The following is an 18,194-nucleotide window of genomic DNA, read 5'->3' on the forward strand; positions in this document are numbered from 1 at the left end:
GGGTGCAGTGGTCTAGAGAGGGAACAGAAGAGGTTCGCAAGGATGTTACGCGGTTAGAGTGTGTTAGCAAAGGTCTAGGTCAGACAAACTTGAATCATTTCCTCTGGAACATCAAGGGCTGAGGAGGCAACTTAATACAAGTATATAAAATTATGAGAGACATAAATAGTGTGGATAGTTAGAGTCTTTTCACAGGGTTGACATATCAAATACTTTAAAGTGATAGGGGGAAAGTTTAGACATGTGCAAGACAAGTTTTTTTTATATATCGAGTTTTAGGTATCTGAAATGTGTTGCCAGGTGGGATAATGGAAAGCAGATATAATTGTGGCATTGTTATATACCTCGTGGGTATTTTGTGACTGTCTTATGACGAGGATGTAATTGAGTATCTTGTGAGCATGATGTAATGGTTTTGTGATGGGGTGATGTAATTTTCCCATCAGTGTGAGGTCACGTGATGACATGTTCTCAACAGGTATAGAACAGGAAACCCCCGTTGTTACGCGGTTTAGTGCATCAGTTAATTCGTCAGTTACTCTGTTACGCTGCGTATTCTCTCATGACGCAGTTTCGTTTTAAAGTGGAGTTTTACTTTCTATTGTAAGTCTAGTTTTGGAGAGTGAAGACCTTACTAAAGTACGGGAACCCGAAGGATCGAATAAACTTGGTGTCATTCGGTGGTTTAATACAGGATCGACCTTATTGAATCTTCGTTCAGAAATAGTGACCTGCATCTGAGATAACCCCTGTAAGATCAGGAAGGTTTTTTGCAGTGTTCATTCTCCAGGAAAAGGTTAGTTCCTTTAAGCCGTTTTATTTCCTTTGTCGTGAATCCTTTGGACAGAAACAGTAGTAATGTCACGTCTTCGAAGAAATCCGTTTCCATAGAAACCTCTCCTTATTGACTGTGTAAATCACTTGGACTTTGGAATTTACCACTTTAAGAACTGTTCCAGAGTTGCCACATAACAGTTAACTTCCGGTTAAGTTAGTCGTTAGAATTCTTTTCGCTATTATTGAGCAGAATTTAATAAATGTTTATGTTTGTTTTTTTAAACCTGACTCAATTCTATATTGTTACATACCCCGTGGGTATCTTGTGACTGTTTTATAAGCATGACGTAATGGTCTTGTGGAGGTCACATGATGTAATTTTCCTGCCAGTATGAGGTCACATGATGACCTGTTCTCAACAGGTATAAAGGAGACCCCTGGTGTGACACAGTTTTTTCAGTTGAGTTGTTGTTTACTTCGTTAGTTACTCCATTATGCTGCATATTTGTCTCATGACGCAGTTTCATTTTAAAACAGAGTTTTATTTTCTATTATAAGGTAAAATAGTTGTGCCGGCAGTTTCACCAATTGCTGCCAGCTTTTTTGGTGTATCTTTGATTAACCTTTACAGTAGTATTGGAGAGTGGAGACCTTATTAAAGGACGGGAACCTAAAGGATCGGAATAAAGCTGGAGTCGTTCGGCGGTTTTATAGAGGATCGACCTTATCAAGCATTCATTCAGAAGTGGTGACCTGTATCTGAGATAACTCCTGCAAGAGCAGAGAAGTTTGTGCAGTGTCCCCTCGCCAGGAAAAGGTCAGTTCCTTTAAGCCATCCTATTTCCTTTGTCGTGAATCCTTTGGAGAATCAGCAGTAACGTCACGTCTTCGAAGAAATCCGTTTCCAGAGAAGTCTCTCCTTATTGACTGTGTAAATCACTTGGACTTTCGAATTTACCATTTTAAGACTGGGTTTGAATTTACCACTTTAAGAACTATTTTCATATTTACCCTTTTAAGAACTGTTCCAGAGTTGCCGTATAGCAGTTAACTTCCGGTTAAGTTAGTCGTTTGAATATTTTTCGCTATTGTTGAGCAGAGTTTAATAAATGTTTGTTGGTTTTTTTATAAAATCTGTCTCAACTGATAATTCATTGTTGCCGATTACGCGACAATATTCATTGTTGCAGGTCACGTGACAACATTTGGAGGTATTTGGATAAGCACATGAACATGCAAGGAATAGATGTATATGAATAATGTTCAGGCAGATAGGACTAGTTTAATTTTTCATCATGGTCAGGATAATCGTCATTGAAAGGTCTTGTTGCTATTCTATACTGTTCTATGATTAAATTATTCCCAAAGATAAGTAATTAATTAGTGTAATTAATTGAATTGATTATTTTGTTAGCTTATGTAGAATATAAGAGGAAATTTATCAAGGTCAAATTCAAATTTATTGTCATGTTATTACATTTGGCAAGGAGCAATGAAAAACTTTACAGCAAGAAAATGATAGGGTTGGAGTGGTTACAGAGATTTACGAGCATTTGCGAGGGCTGGAGAATTTTAGCTGGGAGAAACATTTGGATAGGTTGGGTAGACTTCAATGGAACAAATGGGGAAATTTGAGAAAGTCCAAGCAGATTGATAGGAAGGACTAACTTTCCTTGACAGGGAGGTCAGTCAGCAGAAGTCTGTGCTGTAGTTTCTATGGTTTCTAAAAGAGGGAATAAAGGTTATTTGCAGAGGAATAAAGAGATTAAAAAGGATTTTGTTCACCCAGAAGATGATAGGTATCTAGAGCCCACTTCCTGAAAGAAATGTTGCCTGCATTGCAAAGTACTTACTGTGCCATAAACTACAAAGTCATGGACCAAGAACTAAAGGTGAATTAGAATTACATTAGTATGGGCCAAATAGTCTTAAGCGGTGATATAAATTTCTACAATTCTGTAATCTTACCAAGTTGCTCTTTGATTCTTTTTCTTCAGACAGTATTTTAAAACTTATACTTTTGGATGTCAGCTTCTTTCAATGTTTCTTGAACCTTTTGTTTTCATTATGTTATTGCTTTTCCCTTTGTACTACCTTGATGTACTTACATTTTAAAATTATCTGTCTGGAGGACGTACAAAAAAGAAATGTTCACTGACTCTCAGTACATATGACAATACTAAACCAATTACCAACCATACACTTAGAAGATAATGGTGTCTCAAAGCTGTATTCAGATTGTGCAATGTGGTTAATTCGTATTCAGATGCATTAGTAACATTAACTCAGCTTTAGAGCTTTAGTTGTAAATTAAACAGTTTCTGCTCACTATTCTTCTAAGTAGCTGTGATGGTCACACCAGATACATGTTGTGGCTTTTTGCATTCAAAACATAAATTAAACTGGGGAAGAGGTGGGTGTGAGGGAGAGAAATTACTTTTCTACCAATTGCATTATTTTGAACATTACATGAACTTTAAATGCACCCAATTATATTTGCCATGTTTTGATTGTTTTTAAAGGTTAACGCGAATTACTTACACTTGTCAGATATTCTATTACCCATGAGAGAAAAGAACGAACAAATGTAAAGTTTATTTTATTCAAATTCATTTTTTTGTGCTGAACTTTGAAAGCAAGTAATGCCTCATACAAATGGATAGAAAGATTTAGAAAGAGTAGCTTGGATGGAAAAAGAAAGAATGAAGGGATAAGCTGAATTTCTTTGTAAGAACGTCTGAAGCAATACTAGAGGACTCCAGTAAGCTAATGTACTGTTTTTGTTTAGTGTACAATGATTTTGTTCATTCAATGCATTAACCAACAGGAATTGCAGTATCTACTGCACTTGATGAGCCCCTGTGTCTTCCATAATTGTTACCTGTGAAGAGGCTGTTGGGTTTTCTGGCAGCTGATTTAAAGAACTCCACGAGGATATACAGGAACTAGGAAGACTGGGGTGTTCTTGGACACCATTAAAATTGGGATGATACAGAGATGATTCATGACCCTTCTGCAAGGATGAAGTGAAAATTTGGGATCCATGCCATAAAAGAATGGAGAAAATACAGATCTACAAGAATATGAAGGCTGAGAGCCAAAAAAAATTGCAAACTTAGCTACAGGCTGTGGATAGAAATATTGCAGAAGATCCACCAACAGGTGACTGCCACAGTGTAAACAGATTCTTCAGAATTGTAAAGACCATCTATACCCTAAGGCTCAAATGACCCATTCTAGTGAGAGTAAAGTCTGTGGTGGGAAAGCTGTTGGAAAAGATTCTTAGAGACAGGATCTATGGGCATTTAGAGAATCATAGTCTGATCAGGGACAGTCAGCATGGCTTTGTGAAGGGCAGATCGTGTCTAACAAGCCTGTTAGAGTTCTTTGAGGAGGTGACCAGGCATATAGATGAGGGTAGTGCAGTGGATGTGATCTATGTGGATTTTAGTAAGGTATTTGACAAGGTTCCACACGGTAGGCTTATTCAGAAAGTCAGAAGGCATGGGATCCAGGGAAGTTTGGCCAGGCGGATTCAGAATTGGCTTGCCTGCAGAAAGCAGAGGGTGGTGGTGGAGGGAGTACATTCAGATTGGAGGATTGTGACTAGTGGTGTCCCACAAGGATCTGTTCTGGGACCTCTACTTTTTGTGATTTTTATTAACGACCTGGATGTGGGGGTAGAAGGGTGGGTTGGCAAGTTTGCAGACGACACAAATGTTGGTGGTGTTGTAGATAGTGTAGAAAATTGTCGAAGATTGCGGAGAAACATTGATAGGATGCAGAAGTGGGCTGAGAAGTGACAGATGGTGTTCAACCCAGAGAAGTGTGAGGTGGTACACTTTGGAAGGATAAACTCCAAGGCAGAGTATAAAGTAAATGGCAGGACTCTTGGTAGTGTGGAGGAGCAGAGGGATCTGGGGGTACATGTCCACAGATCCCTGAAAGTTGCCTCACAGGTAGATAGGTTAGTTAAGAAAGCTTATGGGGTGTTAGCTTTCATAAGTCGAGGGACAGAGTTTGAGTCGCAACGTAATGATGCAGCTCTATAAAACTCTGGTTAGGCCACACTTGGAGTACTGTGTCCAGTTCTGGTCACCTTACTATAGAAAGGATGTGGAAGTATTGGAAAGGGTACAGAGGAGATTTACCAGGATGCTGCCTGGTTTAGAGAGTATGCATTATGATCAGAGGTTAAGGGAGCTAGGGTTTTACTCTTTAGCGAGAAGGAGGATGAGAGGAGACATGATAGAGGTATACAAGATATTAAGAGGAATAGATAGAGTGGATAGCCAGCACCTCTTCCCCAGGGCACCACTGCTCAATATAAGAGGATATGGCTTTAAGGTAAGGGGTGGGAAGTTCAAAGGGGATATTAGAGGAAGGTTTTTTACTCAGAGAGTGGTTGGTGTGTGGAATGCACTGCCTGAGTCAGTGGTGGAAGCAGATACACTAGTGAAATTTAAGAGACTACTAGACAGGTATATGGAGGAATTTAAGGTGGGGGGGGTATATGGAAGGCAGGGTTTGAGGGTCGGCACAACATTGTGGGCCAAAGGGCCTGTATTGTGCTGTATTATTCTATGTTCTATGTAAGAGTTCATCATAGAGATAAGGCTGATGGGACTTGTGGGTGAATTTGCCCAATTTTGCATTCTTTGGAGTGTTTTATGTTATGATGAAATGAATGGCTTATTCTTGGTAAATCTTGCTAAACATACAGAGAAATTACTGGAAATAATTGATAGCTGCTATTAAGCTGAATCTGTGACATTTCAAGGAGGTGTATTGAGAGGTTTTGTAGCTGTCATACTGTGTTCTTGCAGGCACTATCTGGCAGAAAAGATGCCCCTTCTGTAAAGTAAAGGCATCCGTTAGTCTTGTGAGACCATGGATCTGCGCCTGGAAAGTCTTCACTCTCCAGGGCGCAGCCCTTGGCAAGGTTGTATGGAAGACCAGCAGTTGCCCATGCTGCAAGTCTCCCCTCTCCACAATGCCAATGTTGTCCAAGGGAGGGGCATTAGGACCCATACAGCTTGGCACCAGTGTTGTCGCAGAGCAATGTGTGATTAAGTGCCTTGCTCAAGGATACAACACGTTGCCCCGGCTGGGGCTCAAACTCATGACCTTCAGGTCGCTAGTCCAATGTCTTAACCACTTGGCCACGTGCCCACACTTCTGTAGGGGGTAAGAATTTTATAACATTTTTTAAAGAAAACATAAATTATTATTTTTTTTTACAGGCATTGGCAGGCATTTATGAAATACTTGGTCCAGAAGCTATGATTTTCTTGCCTCTGGTGAAATGTTACATTGTTAACTTCAGCAACACAGAGTAGGTAATATAGATCTTGCCTAGGTATGAGATTTAAGTACAGTATTTGTATTATTTATGTTCATTCAATACAATGTTATGTTAAATGCTTTTACTTCGTGCTTTTTGATTGAGCCTGATTTGGCAAAATGTACTCAGGAGAGGTTGCAATTTAAAAGGGTAGCATTTATACAAATATTCACCAGCTGTAGATCTTAGGGTTTGAATTAATACTAGCTGTTACAAGTAAATAACATTTGCATTTCCATTTTCCATGCCGAAAATTCCAGCAACTCTATTGCTGTCTTTCCCTCAGGCATGTGTGAACTTAAATTGATGTATCTGTAACAATTTATACCAGTTATTGTTTGAATTAGCAAAATGTATATTTACATAGTCAGAATTGTCCACTAGTTAAGAGTCAGGGCCAAGTTGGAGCCGAAGTTATTTTTTCCTCTATCTAATGGTCTTCTTAGAAGTTTCTTTTACAGCTTTTCCCTCTTAATTATGATGTTCCTTTGTCTCCCATTCTACCCTCATCCCTTCATACGTTTTGTCTCTGAGGCCACCTCCTGCTCCCTTGATCATAATATTGCTCAATTTCTATCAACTGAATTTCCTTCCTTGCTCATACTGTCAGTGATGCTCTTCAATCAAACATGCTCACTATGCTCACTGAGTGTCATGTCAACCAAATGTGTACTGTCATGCAAGAGCAACAGGATAACCCTACATTTAAAGAACTAAATTTAAGTCATCAGGCTGTCTGCAGATTAGTATGCGTTGGCTGATGGAAACCTCCGTGACTCATGATGATGCCATCTGCAGTGTTTGCTATATAAAGAACACTGACAGAGTTAATGAGCCAAAATTTGAGATTTAGGCATAGTGATGCCTGGACAATTTACTCAGAGGCGTACACACGCTCCTGAAGTTAAATATAGCAGAATTGGTCAGTCAAGAGTGTGTGTGTGACTATGAGTGAGTCATGTATGGGGATCCAGATAGTAGCATTAATGAGACATCTCAGCTCTTGCACTTGTCCAGCAGGCATGAGATTATTGCAGCCTGCATGGACTAGAGCAGAAACTGCAAGGAGACTGAGCAAAGTGACTAAACCATAGTTGGGATTAAAGAAATAGTTTTGCTGCTGTGAACTAAATTAAAAAGCAGAGCCAAAGAGATGACACTGTCTGGATTACTTCCTGATCAATGTGCAAATTGGCATAAGATCAGTAAATTGAACATGTGACTCACAGATTAGTGAGAGAGAAATTAGCTTCAGTTCATGGAGCAATAGTACCAGTACTGGGCAAAGTGGAAGCTGGTCCATTCAGATCAGCTTTGCTTGAATCTCACTGGGACCAATATTCAGTAATTCAATAATGTAGAGGAAGGAAAAAGCTCTGGTAGAAAAAAAATTAGAAAGGGAAAAACTTAGAAAAGAGAAAGTGTGTGGGTGGGAGAATGGTGTGACAAGTCAAATTAATAATGTCAGGAAGAGGTAAAGCATGCATTTCATTCAAAATTGAAGTGGAACTCCAATTAAAGGCAGTATATTAAAAAGTGACAATAAACAAACAATGACTAACTTTTAGAGGGCCTGGGTTCTAGAGTGAGGAACGACTGCTGAAGCTGTGGGCCTGCTCCAGACTTCGTGTCTGTGAGCTCTGTGATGTTTTGCACCGCTGTGTGGTGAACTGAGGCTGAGGCTGTGGGCCTGCTCCAGGCTTTGTGTCTATGGACTCATTTTTGTTCTGAATGCTGTTGCTTACTTTTATTGTTTCCACAATTTGTGTTTTTTCTCTCTCTCTGCACATTGGGTGTTTGTTGGCCCTTATTTTAAATAGGTTCTTTTGGGTTTCTTGTCTTGCTGCCTGCAAGGAGACAAATCTCAAGGTTGTATAATGTATACATAGTTTGATGATAAATGTACTCCAAATTTTGAACTTTGGGTGTCTTGCATTGAACTTAAGAACTACAGGTAGAATGACTTGTTTTCAACTGAGAATGAGTACCAGCAGTCGTCATCGACTTCCAAGTAAAGAAGAGCTGTCATTCAGTGGACCTGGCCATGAGTGAAATCTTCATCCAATTAATTCTTAATATAATAAATGATGAGCTTGTGTGAAAGAACAAGATTTGTACGGTCCCTATCTTATGAATCCATAATCAAAGGAATGGTTTTGATTAGAAGACCACAGTCTGTGTGGATTGGAAATAACATCCCCACTTGCTGACAATTAACATTGGCACTCCACAGAGATATGTGCTTAGCCCTCTGCTCTACTGTCTCTACACCCATGACTGTGTGGCTAGACATTGCTCAAATAGCATCTTGCTGGTGGTACAACCATTGTTGGCAGAATCTCAGATGGAGACCAGTGGGAGTACAGGAGCAAGATGTACCAGCTAGTTGAGTGGTGTCGCAGCAACAACCTTGTATTCAACGTCTGCAAGACCAAAGAGCTGACCGTGAACTTCAAGAAGGGTAAGATGAGGGAAGACAAACCAATCCTTATCAAAGGATCCGAAATGGAGAGAGTGAGCAATTTCAAGTTCCTGAGGACCTGAACTGGACGCAACATATTGATACAGCTATAAAGAAGGCAAGACAGCGGCTATATTTCATTAGGAGTTTGAGGAGATTTGGTTTGTCAACTAAAACACTCAAAAGCCTCTACAAATGTACCGTGGAGAGCATTCTGGCTGGCTGCATTACCAACTGGCATGGGGAGGCTACTGCACAAGATCAAAGTAAGTTGCAGAAAATTGTAAAATTAGTTAGCTCTGTCATGGGTACCAGCCTCCACAGTATCCAAGACATCTTCAAGGAGTGGTGCCTCTGAAAGGCCTGACATTGGGGATTGTGTACATAGTCTAAAATGAAGGCCTCTAATTAAAGGCACGCGTGACTTTGCCACACCTTGGGCAAATAACACCCTTGTTCAAAACTCCTGGTTGTGCATCCACTGTTTTCATCAGTTTCCTTTCAATCTGCAGCACATTGCTCAATGCTGGGTCTATACTTAATACTATTTACAAGCCTGCTGATGAAAGCATAGCTGCTGGTATTTGGCAGGTTAATCTCTATCTTGCAAAGTCTGAATGCCAGCTCTGTAACACACCTTATTTCCCTCCGTGTCAATAACTGACCACAAAACTAAAATGTATAATGAAAGGCAGTATTAGTTCACATTGTGCCTATGTTTTGCGGAATATTCTTCATTTCAATTCTACTTCATGCTGCCTTCTTTACTCCTTTGATTGGTGACTGTATTGGTGCTGATTCTTGCACTCACGCATAACTCTCTTGGATTATCAGAATCAAGTTTATTATTACTGGCATATGTCATGAAATTTGCTATCTTGTGGCAGCAATACAGTGCAAAACAAAAATTACTATAAGGTACAATAAAAATTAAAATTGTTGTGCGAAATAACAGGAGTCATGGACCATTCAGAAATCTGATGGCAAAATGAAGATGTTCTTAAGAGATTGAGTGTGTGTCTGCACACTCCCGTACATACTCCCCAACTGTAGTAAGAGGATGTATCCTGGGTGGTGAAAGTCCTTAATGATGGATACTGCCTTTGCTGCCAGTTTCCACCGCTTTTCAAGTTCTCTGTCTCTACTTCCAAGAATAGGTTAGCTGTCATTGTCAATTATAAATCCAAGGATTCCACCACTACCTTGGCTTTACTTACTGCATTTTATTCCCTCAGCTCCTCCAATGCTGTCATATCTCTTTGGTCATCTTTTACACTAGTGCTCCCAATATATTTTCCTCATTCCACCGAGATGCAACACTGAGCATCATAGGAAGTCATTCCTGCCTGTAGCCATCAAACCTTACAACTCCTCCCTTGGAGGGTCAGACACCCTGAGCCAATAGGCTGGTCCTGAACTTATTTCCTGGCATTTACATATTACTATTTAATCATTTATGGTTTTATATTGCTTTATTTATACTCTATTCTTGGTTGGTGCAACTGTAACGAAAACCAATTGCCCTCGGGATCAATAAAGTATGACTATGACTATGACTACTATTTTCCTTCAACCTTGTTTTCCCTCCCATTATATCCTAAGCAAGTTTGTTTTGTTTCTTGCACTTCTTTCACTGCAGGCCCTCCCATCTAGACTAAAAGTGCCATTCCCCTTTCCCACTTATTCTATCAGTCTCCACATTCTCTTTCGTGTCTGACATGATGCCACCATCAAACGCATTTGTTAATCTCTATCAAGTCTCCTTTCAGTATTCTGAAGAGACAGTACTGTCCAAGTCATTGTGGCCCACATTCCTGCTCAGACAGAAGAGACATAATATTTGTCCTCCTATTTCAGCCCTTCCAGAGATCCTGGTACTTGAGCAGTAGTAGTAGTAGCAGTCGTGAGGAAGGGATTCTCATCAGGTGACTTTAGTGGCTGATCTGGGATCCACATAGCCAAGATGTTGGGATGGATTTCCTTAATGGAGAATGCCTGTGTGTGACTTTGTTTAATGTGGCAAGGCTGATGCATGGGCAGCCACCACATGGTGTCCTCTACAGATCCCAGTCAGACTTCAGTGGCATGGAATGCAAGACGACTCTGATCCCTTTACTGCTCCAGTCTTCTGCTGCCTCCACTTACATTGTGATGTGACAACATCCTCCACCAGCTTCACCATTTAAGTGTGGTTGGATCTCTCTTTGGGACTTGGGCACACTCCAATGAAACAATTTATCTGTAATGCTTGCAAAGTGGTGATCTCTTAATTGAGGAAACTAACATGTTTGGTTCTTTATCTTATTCCAAGGCTTCCCAGGGAAATGTCCCTTGGCATTTACCTAGTGTATCAATGAGATAACCTCTCACATTGTTCTAATCTTTGCTGTGTCAGCTAATCCTACTCAGTGTCTCCTCAAAAGTAAACAATTCATCTGGTGATCAGTCTAGTGAGTTTGCACTGGATACTTAGCAAGGTAAATATATTTTTGCTTAAAGTAAAGGGACTAAGAATTCTACACTCTGCAACGGATGTGCTTTACCTATTGTTTGTACGTTTACTGACAAATTCTTCACCCCTTGTTTCAACCTTTCTACAATAAAAGTCATAGATGAACATGAGAATGTAAAATAGCATAGTCTATGTGGGCCCTTGTGCTTGCCCTTCCATTCAAGAAGGTTTTGGCTGATCTTTTACTTAACCACCACTTTCCTGCACTACTAGATAATGCAGCACAGATGTGCAGTGAGTAGAACTACTGCTTGTTGTGACCGACTAAAACTGAGCCACATGGAAGCTGTAAATGGGAAATATCAAAATCTTTATTCACACATCAAACCTTCAAGAGAGAGAATCTTACTTGCCTGACATGATGTTTTATACTTCTTCAACACAAAGAAAACAATAAACGATTAACTACAGTTTCAGTTGCTATAATTATCAACTTAAAAATTTTGAATATGGGCAGGTAACTTTACAGAAGTACATATTACAATGGTAACACGTCCCAACTAGAAGAATCCATTTGAATATTCAGTACTGGTGTCTGTTTGTACAAACTCCAGACGCCCAAAATATACTCTTTTTGTTTCAGTGTTGAAAGATGGCTCCATGAGTATACAACTAACCAGAAGGTTAGGTGACAAAACAAGTATGTCCTGAATGTGGCATTAAGTGTTAGGGAGACTGATAGCAGAAGCATTCATCTATTGTGCATTTCTCATGCCCATTGTGAATATGTGGAGTAATTTCATGGTAAATCAATCAGTGTATAGCCCTGGATGGACTCACAGGAGACTGCAGATCCTGGAATGTTCAAGATGCTGGAGGAACTTAGTGAATCAGGCAGCATCTATGAAGGGAAGTGGATCCCTCATCTGAACTGAAAGATAAAGAGAGACAGCCGGTACAAAAAGATAGAGGAATGGGGTGGAGCAAGAGGTAGATCCAGGTGCAGGGTGTGAAAGGTATTTCAAGGCGAGGAGAGCTGAAATAGTGACAGAAGCTGGGAGACGACTCAAGAGAGACTGAAGATGGACATCTGATAGGAGAGGAAGGAATTTGATCTTAGAGGGGCATGTTATCAAGTGAGAGAGGTGCAGAGGGCAGGTGGGAACAGTAGGGTAGGGGTGTCAGTGGGAGGACTTTTGGGTGATTAGCAGATGGGATGAGTGGAAAGTAAAAAACAGGTTGATGGTGCTGGGTTGAGTATAGAAGAACCCATGGTGGTGCTTTGTAGAGCATATAGAATTACAACTAAACAAAAATTCAATAAAGTGTATTCAAGATACAGCTTCTATTTTCAATGGATCTACAGTAATTCATACATCCTAGCTTATCTCATTTGGATAATATTATTCCCCATCATTTGACTATCTTGTTCCTTATAATGTCTGATCAAAACAGGATAAACTGAGTCCTTTTAGTAATCACACAGTAAGCAGTGTGATTATGATGATGTAATAGACCTACAACAAAAGCAATTCAAAAGAAGTGGAGAAACTTCTTGAAAATTATTTTGTATTAGCTTCAAAAGAATACAGGGAAGTGGGAGAAGTCAAAGGAGAAATTATTGAAAGTGAGGACCGGTTCCGCTAGACGGAGGAGAGTGGTGGTGGAGGGGAACTGGTTGAGTCTGGTGTCCAGAAAGAAGCGGAGAGCTTTGACGCCTTCCTGAAGGGGGGGGAATGGAGGTGTAGAGGAGCTGGACATCCAAAGTGAAAATGAGACAATCAAGGCCAGGGAACTTGGAGCCGTTGAAAAGATCAAGAGTGTGTGAAGTGTCATGGATGTAGGTAGGAAGGGACCGAACCAGGAGGAACAGAACAGAGTCAAGGTATGTAGATACGCGTTCGGTGGGCAGGAACAAGCAGAAACGATGATTCTACCTGGACAGGCAGGTTTATGAATCTCATGGATCCTCCACCACCACTCTATTCTGTCTGGGGGAACTGGTCCTCACTCTCAATAATTTCTTCCTTGGCTCTGTAAAAATGTAAATTATTTGCTTTGGATTAAGCTGTTGGAAGTGTACACCTGGGCAAGCTTTCATTTCTGCTGACAGCATTTTGGTTAGAAGTCACTGCCAGTTGATTTGTGGAGGTTGTGTAGTGCCTGACAAAGGGTCTCGGCCCGAAACATCGACTGTACCTCTTCCTAGAGATGCTGCCTGGCCTGCTGCATTCACCAGCAACTTCGATGTGTGTTGATAAGAGCAAAGAGGTCCTGCTGCAGTTGTACAGGGCCCTGGTGAGACCACACCTGGAATATTGTGTACAGTTTTGGTCTTCAAATTTGAGGAAGGACATTCTTGCTATTGAGGAAGTGCAGCGGAGGTTCACAAGGTTAATTCCCAGGATAGCGGGACTGTCATATGTTGAAAGATTGGAGCGACTGGGCTTGTATACTCTGGAATTTAGAAGGTGAGAGGGGATCTGATTGAAACATATAAGATTATTAAGGGATTGGACATGCTAGAGGCAGGAAACATGTTCCTGATGTTGGGGGAGTCCAGAACCAGAGGCCACAGTTTAAGAATAAGGGGTAGACAATTTAGAACGGAGCTGAGGAAAAGCTTTTTCACACAGAGGTTTGTGGTTCTGTGGAATGCTGTGCCTCAGAAGGCAGTAGAGGCCAATTCTCTGGATTCTTTCAAAAAATAGTTAGATAAAGCTCTTAAAGATAGCGGAGTGAAGGGATATAGGGAGAAGGCAGGAAAAGGGTACGGATTGTGGATGATCAGTCATGATCACAGTGAATGGTGGTGCTGGCTGAAAGGGCTGAATGGCCTGCTCCTGCACCTATTGTCTATTGTCTATAAATCGATTATAACAGTGGTCCCAAACCTCCGGGCCGCGGACCGATACATTGCCATGAAGAATGCAGCGACGCAATCGGCAATTGCCTCTGATCTGGGCCGACATTTACGTGCCGGGCGGCATCTAATTAATTAGCTTGTTTATTTCAGCTTTTTTCTTAAAGATGTGCTTGGTGCATTCTGGCTACTGCTGCACCACTGCATTCTGTGCGGCCCAGAGGTTGGGGACCACTGAATTATAAGTCACTTATAAGTCAATAGCATCATAACATTTTAAGTAACGTTTGGATATTAAACGCACAGCGCATATTTTCCTCGTATGAACAGATAAAATCATTGCAACTCACCAGTATCGCTGAATCAGTGGGAGCCCTGGGCTTGTTTTCCTGCAACAAGAGGGTCCCATCGAGGGGTGATGGGAGACAGCGATACTCGAAGGGGGTTCCTTATGTCCAGTCTATTCCACAATTTAGTTTTCGTTGCAATCATTGCAGAAAACTCCGCTTCACAGCGATATGATGTTGGAAATGGAAGCAACGTTTTCAGTGCTCTCGTGGCTATCTCAGGATATTCAGCCTTAACTTTGATCCAGAATGACGGCAGAGATGTTATGTCAAACATACTTTTCAGCCCACTGTCATTTGCAAGCTCGAGGAGTTGATCTTTTTCCTGCGCTGACATGGATGATTCACCGGGGACATTTACAAATGGGTCACTGACCCATTCCTTTACACATCTTGGGTCATTTGCGTCTTGGGTCACTGATGACCTTGTGTGCGTTAAAGTTGAACAGCGGGCGTGACAGGGAATGAGGAAAGGTGCAGCTGACTCATATCATTTCATATCGCCAAATCATACCGTTTCCTCATGGCCCGGTAGCATGTGCTTTGCGGCCCGGTGGTTGGGGACCACTGCCGTAGACTACAAGACCACAAGATATAGGAACAGAATTAGGCCATTTGGCTCATCGAGTCTGCTCCATCATTTCATCATGGCTGATCCAGTTTTCCTCTCAGTCCCAATCTCCTGCTTTTTCCCCGATCAATCAAGAATCTATCAACCTCTGCATTAAATATACATAAAGATGGGCTTCACAGCTGCCTGTAGCAAAGAATTCCACAGATTCACTCTCTGGCTAAAGAAATTCTTCCTCATCTCCATTCTAAAAGGATGCCCCTGTATTCTGAGGCTTTGTCCTCTGGTCTTAGACTCGCCCACTATAGGAAACATCTGCTCTACATCCACTCAATCAAGGCCTTTCACCATTCAATAACTTTCCATGAGGTCACTCCTCACTCTTCTGAATTCTAGTGACTACAGGCCCAGAGCCATCAAGCACTCTTCATATGATAAGCCATTCAATCCTGGAATCATTTTTCTGAACATCTTTTGAATCCTCTCCATTTTCAGTACAAAAAGAAAATAGGCCTAAAACTGCTCACAATTCTCCAAAGTGAGGCCTCGCCAGTGCCTTATAAAGTCTCAGCATCACATCCTAGCTTTTATATTCTAGTCCTCTTGAAATGAATGCAAACATCACATTTGCCTTCCTCACCACAGACTCAACCTGCAAATTAATCTTTAGGGAATTCTGCACAAGGACTCCCAAGTCCCTTTGTGCCTCTTTTTTTGTATTTTTTTCTCCATTTAGAAAATAGACAATCCTTTCCTTTCTTCTACCAAGGTGCATGACCATACACTTCCTGACACTGTATTCCATCTGCCATTTCTTTTCCCCTTCTCCTATTCTAAGTCCTTCTGTAACCTCTCTACTTCCACAGAACTACCTGTCCTCCCCCCACCTATCTTTATATCATCTGCAAACTTTGCAACAAAGCCATCAATTCCATCATTCAAATCATTGACATGTAACGTACAAAGAATCGGTCCCAATACAGACCCCTGTGGAACACCATTAGTCACTGACAGCCAACCAAAAGAGGCTCCCTTTATTCCCACTCTTTGCCTCATGCCAATAAACCACTGTTTTATCCATGCTAGTCTTTCCTGTAATACCATGGGCTCGTATCTTTTTAAATAGCCTCATGTGGTGCACCTTGTCAAAGGCCTTCTGAAAACCCAAGTACACAATATCAACCGATTCTTCTTTGTCTATCCTTATTATTTTTTCAAAAATTCCAATAGATTTGTCAGGCAAGATTTTCCCTGAGGAAACCATGCTGACTATGGCCTATTTATCATATGCCTCCAAGTACCCTGAGACCTCATCCTTAATAATCGACTCCAATATCTTCCCAACCACTGAAGTCAGATTAACTGGCCTATAGTTTCCTTTCTTCTACCTCTCTCCCTTCTTGAAGAGTGGAGTGACATTTGTAATTTTCCAATCTTTTGGAACCATTCCAGAATCTTGTGATCATTACTAATGCCTCCACAATCTTGTCAGCCAGCTCTTTCAAAACCCTGGTGTGTACACTATCTGATCCACATAACTTATCTTCCTTTAGACCTTTCAGTATACCAAGAAACTTCTCTCTAGTTATGGTAACTTCATACACTTCATGACCCCAGACACCTGGAACTTCCACCACACTACTAGTGTCTTCCACACTGAAGACTGATGCAAAATACTTATTCAATTTATCTGCCATTTCCTTGTCCTCCATTTCTACCTCTTCAGCATCATTTCCAGCAGTCCAATATCCACTCTTGCCTCTCTTTTATACTTTATGTATCTGAAGAAATTTTTGGTATTCTCTTTAAAGTTATTGGCTACCTTACCTTCATCTTTGCCTTCTTGATAACTATTTTAGCTGCCTTCTGTTGGTTTTTAAAAGCTTCCCACAATTCTCTAACTTCCCACTAATTTGTGTTCTATTATATGCCCTCTCTTTGGCTTTTATGTTGTCTTTGATTTCTCTTGTTAGCCACGGTTGTGTCATCTTGCCTCTAGAATACTTCTCCCTTCCCAGGATGTAATTATCCTATGCCTTCCGAAACACTTTCCTGAGGTCACAACCCTGGAGTTCCTGCCCTTTAACTTGGCACCTAACTCCCTGAACACGTTATGCCGAACCTCGTCAGTCATCCTATCCATGTCATTGGTACCTACGTGGACCACGACTTCTGGATGTTCACCCTCCCAGTTAAGAATGCTGAGTATTCAATCTGAGATATCTCGGACCCTAGCACCTGGGAGGTAACATACCATCCGGGAATCTTGTTCTCACCCACAGAACCTCCTGTCCATTCCCCTAACTAATGAATCCCCTATCATCACAGCATGCCTCTTCCCCCCCCCCTTCCCTTCTGAGTCACAGAGGCAGACTCAGTACCGGAGACCCAACCACTTGACTTTTCTCTGTAGGTCACCCCCCTCAACAACAGTATCCAAAGTGATATACCTGTTGTTGAGGGGGATGGCCACAGGGCTACCCTGTACTGGCTCTTGACCCCTTTCCCCTTCCTAACTGTCACCCAGTTTCCTGTGTCCTGCACCTTGGGAGTAACTACCTCTCTCTATGTCTTATCTATCACCCTTTCAGCCTCCCTAATGATCCGGAGTTCATCCAGTTCCAGCTCCAACGCCTTAACGTGGATGCATCTCACAATTGTGGTCATCAGGGACACTGGAGGTCTCCCTGCCTTCCCACATCCCGCAAGAGGAGTATTCAACTATCCTGTCTGGCATCTCCACTGTTCTAACTGAGTAGATGTAAAGAAGGAAAGGGAAAAATAAACTTAACCTTGAGCTCTTCTTTCCTTTGCTTTTCCAGACTGAAGCTTCTCTTTGCTGAAGCCTCGAAGAGCTAAAGCTTTAAGATCACCACTCTGACTCTGTCCACTGAGACGACGGCTGCTGTGACAATGGCCATTGTGCTTTCCTTTAAACTGCTCTTGCGAATCAATCCCAACACAGATTGGTCTCTGGTTAAAGCTCTTTTTCGCTGTGGCGGCCTGCTGCTGCCTTTTCTACTCGAGCAGTGGACCTGAATAAAATCCCCTCCTCTCAAAACTTCTAATGTCCGGATTGGTCGCTGATCAAAGCTCTTTTTCCATTGTGATTTAGTTCATAATTCCTTTGGAATGAGTTAGATTTGTTTCTAAATCTCTTTAATCCTTAATCTTGTCTATTTAGTCATGGAATAATTTACATTTGTTGGTGTTAAATTTAAATATTAATTTCTTTCTCCAACTGGAAAACAAAATTACATTGTAATTTTATCTCACTATATCTTTTACCTGTATTGATTTCCTTAAAACAATATTAGAATAAAACAATATGAACAAATATGAGGAACTTGTGCTTGGTTCTATTGTAATGGTGAATAAT

General features: G+C 41.1%; 1 protein-coding gene across 2 annotated transcripts in view; it reads left to right on the forward strand.

The window, feature by feature from the left end:
* The first annotated feature begins 640 nt into the window (after positions 1 to 640).
* Positions 641 to 18,194, forward strand: part of erich2 (glutamate-rich 2) — a 61,906-nt gene continuing 44,352 nt past the window's right edge. Inside the window, exons 1-3 of one of the 2 annotated variants that reach the window (XM_072259655.1) lie at positions 641 to 796; positions 1,409 to 1,594; positions 6,021 to 6,116. The gene's annotated coding sequence lies outside the window, so the exon portion shown is untranslated. The remainder of the gene's footprint in view (positions 797 to 1,408; positions 1,595 to 6,020; positions 6,117 to 18,194) is intronic. The other variant, XM_072259654.1, reaches the window with a different exon arrangement.

This window comes from Mobula birostris, chromosome 6, assembly GCF_030028105.1.
Source record: "Mobula birostris isolate sMobBir1 chromosome 6, sMobBir1.hap1, whole genome shotgun sequence".
Classification (NCBI taxonomy): domain Eukaryota; kingdom Metazoa; phylum Chordata; class Chondrichthyes; order Myliobatiformes; family Myliobatidae; genus Mobula; species Mobula birostris.